The following is a 14507-nucleotide window of genomic DNA, read 5'->3' on the forward strand; positions in this document are numbered from 1 at the left end:
GGCTGGGAGCCCCAGTGAGATCTAACCCCACAGATTGTACAAACCCTCCCTGCCGCTGCGGAGCTGCCAGCTTCTCCCAACCCCCAAACCTCATTAATTAATGCTGGGTCCGGCCACCCCCACGTCTGCCTGTCCCCAGCCCGGCTGTTAATTCTGACCCTGCCCAGCCCCACATCTGCCCCTCAGGCCCCTCTGCTCCCCCTGAAGCTCCAGGGGTTCTTCAGCCCCTCCCCCTCCCATCCCTGGTGCTGCAGGGAGGGGGAAGGAGTTTCAAGGGATCATAGAGATGAAGGGCTTGGGACTGGGTAGATGGGAGTCCTCCAGGGTCATAGAGACTAGGGTGTGTGAGGCTAGAGAGGGTCCCCAGTGTCTCAGGGACACAGTCTGAGCCGGGATCCTGCCCCCACCCAGAGCCAGGGGCGGATTCTCCCCCCAGGGACAGAGGCCGGCGGGAAAGTGAAGATCGGGGCCTGGTCACCAGCATCAAAAAATGTCACCTGCCCCCGGTCACAGTCCAGACACACCCGGATCCTGCTGGGGACCCGGCTCAGGGGCAGGGGGGTCCAAGGGGAGGTGAGAGCCCAGAACTGATCCCCAGCACCACCCCACAGCCCAGATCCCCTCCTCAGGGCTAAGGCTGATCCATCCCTTCCTCCTCACAGACTCTCTGGCCACCCCCACAGCCCAGTATTGCCCATCCCCCACCTCCACCTCCCAGCAATGTCTCCCTGAGGTGAATCCCTCACAGCCCAGCACACAGAACTCAGTGTCAAATCTCTCAGGGTTGTCGGGCAGATCCTGCCGTGTGCCTGCCCATCTCACACTTTTCCCATCCGCAGACAGGACGAGTTCGGGATGAGCCGTGTTTGGATCCAGAGTCACATTTGCTGCGGGGAGAGAGAATCATAGCATTAGAGGCAGAGCTCAGCCCTGGGGGAGGGTTTGATGGTGTCAGTGACAGAATCTGCCCCGCCTGGAGCGTGAATCAGGAAATCTCCTTCCTCCAGGATTTACCCGGCAGCTCTGAGATGGCAGCAAAGTGCTGGGGAGAGTCACTGCCTGGCACAGACGAGTCAGTCACAGAGGGAAAGAATCAGCTGGGCCAAGCCTGGGACTTGGAATCTTTCCCCCCTGCCCTGACCTCTCCCCACAGAGGGGCCTAGAGACTCTGAGGGCCCTGGCAGATTGTACAGCTCGGTGAACATTGACAGAGCTCCCCTCCCCCTCCCCAGCTTGAATCTCACTGTGTCCCTGCAGCCCCTGAGCTGGACTTTGGGTTGGGGCCTCCGTCCCGCTGGTATCCTGCCTGCTCTGAAATGTCAGTCCTCAGACAGCAATGGGCCAAACAGGAGCAGGATTGAACATGCCCAGAACTGCACTGCTCAGCAGCAGTTGCAACACAAAAGTACATGAGCATGAGGGAAGGGTTAACACAGGGGAAGGGCTCCTAGTTGAATGAGGAAGAAGCAATGTGTGGGGGGAGCTGTGGAGTAGGTGGCTGGTGGAAAGAAAGAGAGGGCTATGCTATGCTGGGAGACTAAAGTGATGTCCTGTTTAACAGGGACAGGAGAATTCTGGTATCATGGTAGTTGGAGAGAAGAGAAAAGAGACAAGATCCCAGGTTGCAGAGCCCATCTGTGCTGGTTTTATTCTGCCGTGTCCTAGTTTAGCAGCCTGATCACAGGAGCTCCCTGGATCTGTCTATTGGAGCCAGGAGAACCTCTGTCTGTGATCAAGGCTCTGTCCCTCGGCTTGAGATTAGAGCAAGGATCACTCACAGACACACTCCCTGCTCACCAAGTCAATCTGAGGTCACTGCAGAGCTACTGGCTTCCTCCATAGAGAAGATGAGGGAAGAAACAGAGCGGCATTGGAGACAGGCCATCAGAACCTGGAGAGAAAACCAACTCCCCCTGGGCTGGAGGTTGTGGAGCTGCATTTCCCCCTGGCTCTGTGCAATGAGTGGAAGCTGCTCTCACAAATCTCTGTCGGGTGCAGAGCCCAGGTAGGCAGTGGAGAGGCAGGAAGAGTAGCTCCATCTATATGGGGACCCAGACAGCCAGGCAGCACCTGTACTTCTTTCCCCCCTACTGGGTAACAATGCTGAATATAGGGTAAACTGAGGCACACATGTGCTTGATAAACATATTACAGAAAATTCCCATCTCAGCACACCTTCATTAACAAGCCAGCCCTCTATAGATTCTTGTGAAAAACTCTGAGATTGAGGTCTCATCTGCACTGACAACTAGACATAGCCATACGTGCCTCTGCTGAGCTCATTCCCTAATTAGAAAGACTTTAGGGGAAAGGTTCTCTGGAAACACCCAAACAGGCCCTAAAAGTTCAACCGATCACACACACACCGACCTCTTCCCCCCACCCCCCCCAACACACACACAAAAATAAAAATAAATCAAAGAAACAACCAAGCCTATATACAAATGTTTAAATATCGTCAAAATTGCATTTGTGGAAAAAGGAAAATTGAAACTTACCAACTTCTCCAGTGAGTTTCCCTTGAAAAATACAGAAATAAACAAATTATTCTCATCTCGTGCTTCCTGCGAGTTAGAACACGACATGCTATAGTAACAAAATTCATTACGAGCATAGAGGGACATGTCCCATTTATTTGGAAACTGGGCAGATATTCTTTATGGATTAAGTGAACCAAGGCATGGACAGGGATGTCTGAGTTATGTGAAAGTTGATATGACTTTTCCCCCTCTAACTGAAGAACAAATGTGTTCATTCACTGATTTATCACAGGGCGTTTCTATAGGGCCCATCACTGTAATGTCAAGGTGCACTACACTTCATTAGCAAAAAAGAGATTTGAAGTACGCATATGGGAGCCGAGGCTTTGCAGTACCTTGTCTCAAGTGGGACCAGAGACAGACAGCTGTAACCCCCTGAGAACTGGGAAAGAGGGGGAGATGGAGGACCAAGCAGAACACAATTGTGTCTGCTATGATCTGATTGTCTGGTTCACTTTCTGTTCTCCCAACCACCTCTGCCACCACCCTCTATCAATAAATGCACATATATTCTCCTTCTTTATTAGGATAAGAAATCTGAGAGAAATCAAACTTCTCTTCAGGATGTCAAACGAGAGAGTCCTTGGGTCCCTTCTTGTCTTAAAATCTGTGCCTCTATGACTCTATTACTTATCAGTCTTTCAAATTAGCTTTTGGTGTGAATTGTTTCCCCACATTTTATAAAATTACACTAACCCCTCCAAAAAAAAAATAGTAATAAAAAGCAAGTAAGCAGACTAAAAGAAGCTTCATATTACAACACAATTGTAAAAGATAAATTTAAAAGCGAACAGCTCTATCACAATTAAACAAAGTCCCCCAGGAGGATCCAGTTTGGTACTAAAAGTATCTTATCAGAGGAAGAATAAAGGCACTTACTTATTTCTTGAGCTTGTTTTTCTAAATCGTAAAGAGAAATAAATACATATTTTTAGTAAGTGTTGGTAAATGTTTTATTTCTCTTTATCATCAATAAAACAGTAAAGACTGAGAGATGATTTCTATTCAATCTCCTTTTAAGGAGGTCAGTCTAGAGGATACGGTCATCATGTCTGGTCTTAAACTCTGTGACTCAATTACTCTATTTCATATTAATGTTTCAAATTAGTTTTTGGCATGAAATTCATCCAGTTTAGTGTTTCCCCACACTTCATATAGTTACATTAAAAAAACACACCCCACAAAGAAAGAATTATAATAATAAAAAACAAATAAGCGAAAAAACAAAAACAAGTTTAATAATGCTAAAAAAAAATTTAATTTAAAAGCGAACAACTCCACAATAACTGAACAAACTCCCTGTGATGGAGTATACCACTTTAAATCCAAGCCCTTTGGACTTCACGGGGCCGCTGCCACTTTTCAGCCACTGATGGACGGAGTGGCCACATACATCCTACGCAGCCACCTACATAGACGATATCATCATCTACAGTGAAAGCTGGGCCAAGCATATGAAGCATGTTGCTGTGGTATGACGAGCTCTCAAAGAGGCAGGTTAGATGGCCAAACCATGTCGCCTGGCTAACCAAGAAGTCACTTACCTAGCATATGCTGTGCAGGGGAAGAGCAGACAGTGCAGCTACAATCTTTCTTGAAAGAACTCTAATCCCTAGTGAGCTGCCCTGTCCCTTCCACAAACAAGCAAGTCCGACGGTTTCATGGGATTAGCGGGATACTATCCACCGTTCATCCCAAACTTCACTGCCAGGGCTGCCCCTTTGACAGGCTGGTTAAAGACACTGCACCCAAAAAGGTCCACTGGACTAAAAACCATGACAAGGCATTTAGGGCACTAAAAGACTCATTGACCCAGCAGCCAGGAGAATTCCAATCAGACTTCTAAACGTCCTTTATTCTCCAAAGAGATGTGTCTGATATCAGACTGAAGAATTTGGAGGAAGAGAACGCTCTGTTCTCTATTTCAGCAGGAAGCTGTTCCCGCAGGAGGTAGCCTAATTGAGCGACAGGAAGGAGGCCCTGGAGGTTAAATGAGCCGTTGATGCCCTAAGCAATTATCTGTGCGGACAGCCCTTCCACCTAGTAACTGACCATGCCCCACTCCACTGGCTGAACTCAATTACACACCGTAACCCAGGTAATATGCAGCGGTATCTCTCAATGCAGCCATGTAGCTTTCAGCTGGAATATCATTAAGGCACACAAAACAAATATGCTGACTTCTTATCACAGGATGGAGGGGACACGAACTGGCCCCAAGACACCACAGCCCAAAGTCGGAGGGGAAGGGTGTGTGAGGGGGTCGTATACAAACCTATCCTTGGCATGAAGGCTGAAAGGATGGTACTGGGGCCAGGTATCCCTGACCCTCCAGCTCTACAGATCATGCTCCAACTGGAGAAAGGGGTGAAATGGAGTAATCCAGCTGTGAAGGGAGAGGCTGGGGATGACAGACCTACCCTGAAGGGTCCTGACAAGAATATAAGAACGGCCATATTGGGTCAGACCATTGATCCATCTAACCCACTATCCTGTATTCTGACAGTGGTCAGAGAAGCCTTCCAACAAGGCTGCCAGAGAACTCTCCCCAAGGGACTGACTGTACGCTTAGCCTGGTTGGGGCTGATGCTTTGATTGCCTTTTCTTTTTCTTTTCACCTTATCTTGGACTGGAAGCTGCAGGAGAACAGCAGACGATAGGAAGTAATGCAGGGAGGGCGACTCAGAGGACCACTTTGGGGACCAGACATTGTTGACCCTCCTCTTGGGTCAGAGCCAGGTGGAGTGAACGGGCCTGGACTCCCCTACCACTGCGCGACTCCCTGCTCCTCTGATTGAAAGAGGACCTGGACGGCAAGACCTGCCCACTGGGAGGGGGCACTAAGTGTACTAACCACTAGGTCACATAACCCAGCGACGACTCAATTACACTCCCACGTGAGGAACCAATTTGGTACAAAAATTTCTTATCAGAGGAAGGACAATGACACTTGCCAATGTCTAGATCTCGTTTCCCTACAGAATAAACAGAAATACATATCAAAGTGTATGAGTTTTCCTTCCCTTATGTGTTGTTTCTCTTTATCATCAATACAAATGTTAAGGCAGGGTGATTATTTCTATTCAACTTCTTTTCCATTGCTTCTTCACACACCCCAAATAACATTGTGGTGTGAAGTTTCTCTAATTTAGACTTACTCCAAATGTTATAAAACTAGACTCTGTCAAGGGCCACACCCCATCACAGACAGGAAAAGATGAAAACTCCTCTGGGCTCAAGTGGTATTAACCAGGCGTTGCTGCAGGGCCTGCTCCACTTGGAGGACCTGATCTTGAAAGGGAGAGTTTGTCACAGGACGGGGGTGGCAGGCAGGAGGAAGGCTGCTGGACCTCAGAGGTAGGTGATTCTTGCAACAGAGCCGCTGGTAGGAAGACAACTTGTGAACACTTGGTACTTAAAAGGACCCTTCAGACCAGGTCCAAGCTGACTGCAGCAGGGAGTGGTTGAAGATAAACCCTGTCCTGGGGTCCAGCTGTCCAGACTCCCTCGGCACACTCTTCAGGGATAAACACACCTCACCGAGCGTTCACAGCGACACTCAAAGAGCGCTGTCAGAACAGTCGGGTGTATTAGTTACCTGGACACAGCTGCCTAGGAAGCCCTCACACTGTCACCGAGAACGGAAGGTTACAGCACAGACTGTTCTAGTCAGCCCAGAGCCCAGTCGAGCTGTAGTGAGCCTCACTGTCCTAGCTCTGTCTGTGTCTCTGTCTGTCTGACTTCCTTGGTCAGAGCCCAGGTGAGAGCCCCGACTCCTTCCAGCAGCCACCACCTATCCCCCACCTCACACCTCTCCAGTCCTTTGCTACTTCAACTGGGGGATGTTGCTCAGCTTCCCTGCTCAGGTGTGAGGAAATCCATCTGCCGCTGGGTCATTGGTTGCTAGGTGCCAATGTCCAGATGACTGGAGTTGCCATGGTCTTCTCAGATGCTCTATCGATATAGGGACTAAGGCCCAGACAGCCAGGCAGCACCTGCACTTATGTCTCCTAGCCTGCTCTGGGAGCAAACAGTCCTTTCCCCCTACTGGGTAACAAAGCCGCATATAGGGGAAACCGAGGCACACATATGCTCCATAAACATATTACAGAAAATTCTCACTTCAGCACACCTTCACTAACAAGCCAGACCGCTATAGATTCTTGTGAAAAATTCTGAGATTGAGGTCTCGTCTGCACTGAAAACTTGGCATAGCCACTTCTCTCAGGTGTGTGAAAAATCCAGAACCCTGAGACACACGCCTCTGCTGAGCTCATTCCCTAATTAGAAGGACTTTAGGGGAAAGGGTCTTGGGAAACAACCGAATACACCCTAAAAGGTTCAGCCAATCACACACACAACAACCTCGTCCCCCTGCCCACCCCGACACACACACAAAAATAAAAATAAATCAAAGAAACAACCAAGCCTATATACAAATGTGTAACTATCATCAAAAATTGCATTTGTGGAAAATGAAAAACTGAAACTTACCAACTTCTTCAGCGAGTTTCCCTTAAAAAATATAGAAATAAACAAATGATTTCATCTCGTGCGTCATGAGAGCTAAAACACTGCATGCTCTAGTAACAAAATTCATTAGGAGCATAGAGGGACAGATATTCTTTATGGATTAAGTGAACCGAGGCATGGACAGGGATGTCTGAATTACGTAAAAGTTGATATGACTTTTTCCCCCCTGACTGAAGAACAAATGTGTCATTCACTGATTTATCACAGGGCGTTTCTATAGGGCCCATCACTGTAATGTCAAGGTGCACTACACTTCATTAGCAAAAAAGAGATTTGAAGTACACATATAGGAGCATAGGCTTTGCAGAACCTTGTCTCAAGTGGGACCAGAGACAGACAGCTGTAACCCCCTGAGAACTGGGAAAGAGGGGGAAATAGAGGACAAAGGAGAACACAGTTGTGTCTGCTATGATCTGATTGTCTGGTTCAATTCTCTCTCTCTCTCCTCCACCTCTGTCACCGCCCTCTATCAATAAATACACATATATTCTTCTTCTTTATTTGGAATAGATCAGGCAGGTCACACTTTCTTTCTTGTCAAATATCTAAATTTCTGTTATTCATTTATTAGAATATAATCTTAATGTCCAGTGTATTTCTCCCTTTGATAGTTACCTTTCATTTTAAAGAGATAAATAATGAGGCCAATCAAACAAACAAACAAAACCATCAGGATCACACTCAGAGCCAATATCCACGGGTTCACCTTCGGGAAAAAGGGATCTGAAAAACAAAACATCCAGGACTTTCCTTAGTTTGGAAGCGGTGGCTAAAAGCAAATGTTTTTATTTCATACATATACATAAATAGTGCCCAACAGGAGTTGTGTGAGACAAGAGTGAAAGAATGGCCATGTGTGTACTACACAAAGACCAGAACTGATCTTAAATATGGCTCCAACCAACACAGTTTTAACACTGATTTATCCTTGAAAAAACAGGCCTGGTTTGATTCATTGCTATTCAGGGGGCTGTAGACTTCAGGGCCAAATTATCTGCTCATAAAACCATTGACTTCAATAGAGTTACACCAGCAAATAATTTGTCCCTTAGAGTTCAGCAACATTCAGAAATTGCCAGATTAATTAGAATATTTTTGAAAAAACTGCTATTACCTTCCAAATATCTGAGAAATCATAATCACAATTCCTAAAGATATTTGTTCAGCAAACTAACTAATTTTCATTTGCTGGTCTTGTGTTCACAGTGATTCAGTCACAGACTCACAAATTTTAAGGTCAGAAGGGACCAATATGATCATCTATTCTGACTCCTGCAAAATGCAGGCCACAGAACCACCCACTCCTGTAATAGACCCTTAATCTATGACTGAGTTACTGAAATCCTCAGATCATGGTTTAAAGACTTTATGATGGATATGACCAGGATGGACTTTTCAAATGTGCCTGAGCCCTTCTCTGCACATGGTTTGTGCTCTGATTTAATGAAACTGGGACCACCCTCTTATGGAGTCATTTTAAAATTGGTTCAAGAGTTGACAACCTCTGTGTGGGTTCCAACAATTTATATAAATTACTGCACAAAACTGCATGAAGGACAAGGATCAAACAGACAATTAAATAATACACACAAATCTATAGCTATGAATAGCTTTGTCTGGCTACTGGTCCTTCGTTTTGCTATCAGATACAACAGACTTATATAGGATCACATTTACATAGTGATTATTGTTATAGGTATTATTCCCAGATGACGATTTATCAAGATAAATCTATACAGGGCATTCCCAGATGTCTCAAACTTGTATGAGTGTTCATTCCAAGAAAGTACCATTGATTAACTATATATAGGTGCAACTAGGATTTTTGTGTGTAGACCAGGGTAAATCGAGACCCTTGTGGGATCTGGACCAAAGTGACTTAACAATGTTAAATAATAAAACAATGCCCATTTGTAAGGAATTGAAAGTCAGTAGAAACAACTGATCATCATATGATTTGAGTCCCTTTGTGGATCTGGACCAGTGACTTAAGGAGCACAAGTCCCATTGCAAGTCACAGAACATATGAAGTACAATTAATGAAGAATAAATTGGTGCAGCAACAAGATCACAAACAAGCCACAGTACAAAATTTACCACATTTAACTAAATCATTAATATGAATTTAAGGTTGCAGGAACATATTGGGTCAGTGAATTGAATGAAAGTTTCTTTTAAAAATAGTGGAAGTTTTGTCTGTGTGTGTGTGTGTGTGTGTGTGTGTGCGTGTGCATGAACTAGAAAGCAGGAAAATCAGGCTTAATATTAAAATTACATGAAATCCAAAACATTCATAGTCTTAATACTCCCAATTAAGGGAATCAGGTTGCCTACACTGTGACCCCGTAAAGATACCAGCCTCCCATCTTCTTTCTTTCTATGTGGATTATGAAATACCCAGCACAGATGTTTCAGTTCTTTTCTTCCTATGTCATGTTTTATTTCTAGCGATGGTGAGTTCAGGGTGGGATTTGAATGGTAACTGACCTGCTATATAAACTGCCGATTCCTTGTCTTGATCGAGAACGGTGTTTCTGATGCAACAGGACAAGTTTTGGTTTGACTGTTCTTTTACAACAATAGTAGTTTCTGTTTCAAACAGGTTGTTATCCCCTCGGGATTTTGTTTCAGAGAGTGATGGTAAATGTCGCCCATTGAGATCTTTCCACAGCACCTCAGGCTCTGGGTACCAACCAGCTGATCGACAAACCATCCGGATTCCTCCAACCTGGTGACCCTCCACAGAGATGAGAGGAGCAGAGCCTAGAGCTAAGGGGGAAATACATAAAGGTGTTAATTCCATGAGTTAATTTATAAAGCATAAGGGAGGAGGGACAGTTTTTGGTTCCCTTATTCACACAAGAAGGCACTAATTCCTGTGGGTAGCCAGTTGAAGGGATAAATGGATACTGGAATCTCTGAAATCCCAATGCACATGGACACACAAAAATGTGAAGAAATATTTAAAATAATAGCACTTGAGTCAGTTGTAAATATTGTCCTCTCAAAACAGGTGCAACTGAGTGCGGAGCACCTTTGGAGATATGACCCCTGCATTTAGATACCTGAATGGGATATGAACTTTTCAAAAATCTGATAGTAAGTGCACTGGATAGATATATTTATTGTAAAAAAAATCTAATTGGCTTCATGGTTACAGTGTCAAAGCAGCATGGGAGAAAGATCTGTCTTGTCCATGCGTGGTAAATACATAACTCCCCACCACCACCATCACCATTATGCAGTCTCAGCAAATAAGAAGGCTGCATCTGATTTTAACTGCACCCCTAAGTAACAACCAGTAGTGAACCAATAAGAAGGCCATAAAAGTCTGGCAATCCCACCTTAGCCACACATCCTAGAAATGACTGCAGAGCAACTGGAAGGCCATGTTTGTCCACAAGTCCTTTCCCCATTAACTAAAGACCCCTTTTGGAGTCAATCAAGATATGGCAAGAAAGTGCCTTGGCCATCCTGAAAATGTTTTTAATAACATGTCGGGAAAGTTGTCAGCATATTTTCCCTAGTATGAAAGTGGCTGTTTGCTGAAATTTAGATACACTCTGTTATTGTAAAATATTTCACAAGCAGGGAGTCATGGTTGTTGTAATAGGAAACAATAAAGCCTGCAGACCACACAAAGATAAAACTGTCACAAACCACTGACCTGCTACCTGCAGTTCCAATACGGTTTCTTCATACAAAGTGTCATCTTGAACAAAACAGAGGTATTGTCCTTCATCAGAGGGTCTGATACTGAGAATCTTCAAGGGAACATTTCCATCTGTGAGTCCAACTTTCGAAAGCTCTGTCCTTTCCCGATACTCTGGCATCTGCCCTTCATACTGATCCTTCCCATCACGATACAGGTGCACAAAGGATGAAAACTCAGACCGGAACCATCTCACCTCCATGTTTGCAGCGCTCATCCTGGGGGACAGGTGACAGGGCAACACAGTGTCCTGACCCAGGGTGGCAATGACAGGGTCACGGGGTCCAATCACTGTGAACTTTGCTGGAAAATGCACCATGACAAAAACAACAACAAAAGTAGGTAAGAGGAAGGTGGGAATTGGATAGGAAGGACACATCCAACAGGTTCCATTTGATACAAACTTTCCAAAAAGTTCAGCCAGAGGCAGACACCAGACATGGAAAATTTCAGCCTGAATGTTTCAGGGAGAGCAGTGCTCATGTGCAGTGGGAGTGGGGCTGTGTTATAAGAACACTCAGCCGCAGTGCATGGCCCAGACACACAGCACTGAGAGGGGGCGTGGAGCTGATAACAGACAAGCTTGGTGCATGGCAGAGGCACAGAGCACTGGACGGAGTGGGGAGCTGAGAATAGGGCAGTTCAGTGCATGGCACAGGCATGTGGTGCTGACACGGGGTGGGAAGCTGAAGAGAGGTGCGTCAGTCCATGGCACAGTCACACATCAGAGAAACTGAGGCAGAGAACTGGGAATGGACGTGCTCGGTGTGTAGTTGAGACAAGCTTCCTATTCAACAGCCTGTTTTCCTAAGTGCTCTCAAATTGACATGCTTACTGCCATTGCCATGACATTCGCTGGGCCTCACCAGGGCTGGTGGGGGTCTTATCTGGTGTTCTTTCACCAAGGTGCTCCTGTGTCAGAGCCCTATTGCTACAGCCAATGTTGGTCTATTATGGGTCAATACATCATATGATCAAGAGACCAAACAATCACACTTAACCAAATTGTGTTGCCTAAAGACAAAACACTTCATTAGGAAAAGGAGACATACACACCCTCGTTCCGGGAAGCAATTCTTATATGCCAGTGAGCTCACCTAACACAGAAACTGTGATTCAAAAATATCCCCCCAAAACCACTTATATTTATATCATGGCAGTTTACAAGTGAAAAATCTCTTTATACATCACCTAAGAGCCAACCCATCAGTGAATGCCTTGTTACTTGTTCTGTACATTCCTCTCTGTTTTCGACACCTCATTCACAATCAGGGTGGTGTAGAGGTAAAGGCCAGCCATTGCAAGCACACACCATTCATGTCTTGGCTTTGAAAGGCTTCTTTTTTCTATTGTGAATGCTAACTTCAGCTATACAATGTATTCTGGGATATTTGATATTGGTGAACAGATTTGTGGGAAAAACATAACACAGTTAACTTAACTTCCCAACACTTTACATATATGTAATGCATGTTATAGGACTAAAGTGTACTAATACCTAATAATATGCTGCGTACTACACCTAACATATATGTATTAATTAACAGGCCCAATAAAAAGTCACATGACATCTATATATTCTGCTTCTTCTTATGCTTTTGTCCACATGTGAGTCTCAGACTATGGCTCTGATCTTTTTAACATCTGAAACCCACTAAATTATTCTTTATTATTATTCTTTATTATTGTTATCATTAAACTCATGAATAAGTATCCATCCTATGCTTTGGGCATCCTTGACAATCTTTTAAAAATATTTGTGTGAAGAAACAGCATAGTACACTGTCCCAGGAGCAAATAAAATAACCCAGCGGCAACACAATCAGAGCAAAAATCGAATAATGAAGGTGCTGATCTTGCTGTGTGGTTAAGTTTACAAACTGTGAATAGTTCCATTGACTTTGAGTTAAGCATGTTGTTAAGACACTTCAGGGGCCTAAATAAATCCTATAAGAAACAGCAGAGACTGTGCGGATTCCTACCTGATTCCATCTTGTGAACATAAAAAGTAAGGAAGAAAATAATAAAACCAGGGAGAGGGGAGCTGGCTCTGCAGCTGTGGCAGAATGAGAGAACCTTCATCCTCACTGTAACTTTATCTAGACAAAAGGAAGAAAGAGGAAAAAACCTTATCATTGTGAGCATATCCCTCATTAACATTAAATCATTAAAGACAAACATTACAGAGGCCACATTAAATAAAAAAGAAATAAATATATTGTTAAGTGAACTCTTTCATATCATGGAGTTAGAAAAGCCATTCAATTAAAGTTGAAAATGTGTTTCCTTTATGAGTCTGATTTTGTCCCATCCCTGCGAAATCCACATTAAAATAAAGTCAGATCAGTGTAAAAGTTGGTAATAATTCCATCAATGGAAAAAAAGTTTTAAAGAATGAAAAAGACTGTGTGTGTGTGTGCGTGCATGTGTGTGAAAGAGAGAGAGAGAGTCTTGATTTTTTATTACTCTTTTCTTTTCTTTCAGCATATCACAGGTAAATGATTCAGTCCCATAACCTAGAGCTATGAAATAACAGAAAAGAGAGAGAAAGATCCCCCAAAGAAAAAATGTCTACAAGGAGTTATAAAAGAACAATGAAGATGGCATTCAAGTGACAGAAGCTCACCTTCCTGATGAATCCTGGAAAGTTTTGAGATCTCAGGTTTTCTAAAATCCTCATCCATTCTCCTCGAGTTAGTTTATAATTTCAGTGACTGTTTCTGTTATGAGGCTGCAAAATTAATTCTTAATAAAAAATTACAGAGGCAAAGAGCTGAATCCCAGTCTTTCCTTCCATATTTCTGCCGAAACGGTTTTTATTCTTTGTCAGACACCGAAGAGAAATGTGTCTCTCTCGCTGCCTGCACCAAGATAGGAAGCGAAAGTAGAAAAGTAACTGGAATGCCATGGCGATTTCAGTCCCTATCTCATCCTCGTTAAACTTTGGGAATAAGGATCCTCTCTCCAAGAAGCCCTCCTAGGGTACTAGTGTTCATTGCAGAAGCTATCCAAGTGCCCAAATCTGGCTGAAGGCAAGAACTGCTAAATACTGTCGTAATAATCCTTATATTTTTCATTTCATGCTCCAAATGAATACTCCCCTTTTAATTCCGTAAGAATAAGCAACCTTTGTCCTGCTAAACTAGAGTTTATGGTGAAGCCTGTGTCTTTATTGCTGTAAGGTCTGAAGGTGAAAGCCCAGCCCATCTCTGTTCTCAGATCAGAGTCTAACCAGGATCAAACAGTGTTAGTTGATTCCCAGTTCAGATCAGTCGGCAGACATGGTGCTCTCCTGGGCTAAGTCATCACCCAGGTTCCTGAATCCCTGAATCAAACCCTCCAGGTTCTTGCTGTTCCTTTATAAGTGGGCAGTGCATTGATGAGGGTAGAACAAGACAATCCCAGTGTGATGTTTTCACAGGTCCATGTAACTATCTGCCATTACCTGAACAAGACTTGAAACAACAGGGAAGCCCTGACTGCAGGAATAGAGTTAATAAACAGACCGGGTGGGGCAAGTCATTTCTTTTAGTAGAAAACTTCTGTTCGGAAGAAACAAGCTTTCAAGCCTCTCGCACCTCTCCCACTGTAGTCTGCAACAGGACCATTCAAGTGTCTGTTCCCATTAACACCCCTGCTCCTCAGCGCCACGTCAGTCTGATCTGTCTGTCTCTGGGTGTCTGTGCCCCCACATCTGCCCCAGCATGCGCTGCTCTGTGTGT

General features: G+C 44.4%; 1 pseudogene; it reads right to left on the minus strand.

Moving 5' to 3' along the window:
• Nucleotides 1-362: 362 nt before the first annotated feature.
• The window catches only part of LOC137141499 (butyrophilin subfamily 1 member A1-like), a 39792-nt pseudogene continuing 25647 nt past the window's right edge, over nucleotides 363-14507 (minus strand).

This window comes from Emydura macquarii, unplaced genomic scaffold (assembly GCF_026122565.2).
Source record: "Emydura macquarii macquarii isolate MOO-44397 ecotype Brisbane River unplaced genomic scaffold, CSIRO-AGI_Emac_v2 contig_3079, whole genome shotgun sequence".
NCBI classification, from domain to species: domain Eukaryota; kingdom Metazoa; phylum Chordata; order Testudines; family Chelidae; genus Emydura; species Emydura macquarii.